Below are 1,006 nucleotides of genomic sequence, written 5' to 3' on the forward strand. Positions count from 1 at the left end.
GGGAGATTTGATACGTGCATTTTATATAGTCTTTTTAGGCCTTTTTATGCACGTATTTCCATGCTTTTATCGTAGTTTATGCTACGAAATGCCCCGAATATGCTACTTTGGTTTGTTTTGTCTTATTTGCATGAATGAACCAGAAAGTAGTGAAATCAAGCCTTTTACCGTCCTTTTAGCATGCATTTGGAGAAAGAGTGAATTTGGAGCGGGAATGTAGCTATTTTGAGATGCGCAAAGAAGTAAGATAGCTAGGCGAGCAAAGGAAGAACTTCAAATTGCTAATGCCTAATTTGGAGAGCCATATCTCGAGTTCTACAACATATATTCAGGTGATTCCAATTGGAGATGAAATCTTGTCCTCTTAGCTTTCCAACGCCACCGGAATCACCCTGTTTGCCCAAGTAACGAAGAAATGGCAGCCGTTTGAAGTTCAGTGCGCAAAGCAGGAAACTGTTGCTGGAAAGTACTCGATCGAGTAGAATTTTGTTCGATCGAGTCCTTTTTATACTCGATCGAGTAGTTGCATTTATTGATTTACTCGATCGAGTAGATTTTCTACTCGATCGAGTGGTTTAAGCTTTAGTTTACTCGATCGAGTGGTTTTAAATCACTCGATCGAGTGGATTCTCTTATGGGCTTGGTCTTTTTAGTTTATTTCCGTCATTAGGTTAAATAATTCCTATTTTCTTATAAATAGGAAGTTAGGACGTCAGTTTTAGGGGGATTCTCCTCTGGAATTTTACCACATACGTTACTTTTTCCCTTTTCCACTGTTGAATATTACTTTCTCATTTCCGGATATTTCTACTGTAACTCTTTCTCTCCTTTTTTCTCCTTAATTATTTAATGTTTATTATTCTTCCCTTATTCCTTCTTCCTCTTTTATTCATGTCTAGCTAATTAATCTGCTAGGATTAGGTTATTCATTAGACTAATGTTAATTGCTAATTAGGTTTATAGGTCTGTTGTTGTAGTTATGTCTATGTTGTTTAATCGCTGCTTT

This window comes from Silene latifolia, chromosome 3 (genome assembly GCF_048544455.1).
Source record: "Silene latifolia isolate original U9 population chromosome 3, ASM4854445v1, whole genome shotgun sequence".
Taxonomy (NCBI): domain Eukaryota; kingdom Viridiplantae; phylum Streptophyta; class Magnoliopsida; order Caryophyllales; family Caryophyllaceae; genus Silene; species Silene latifolia.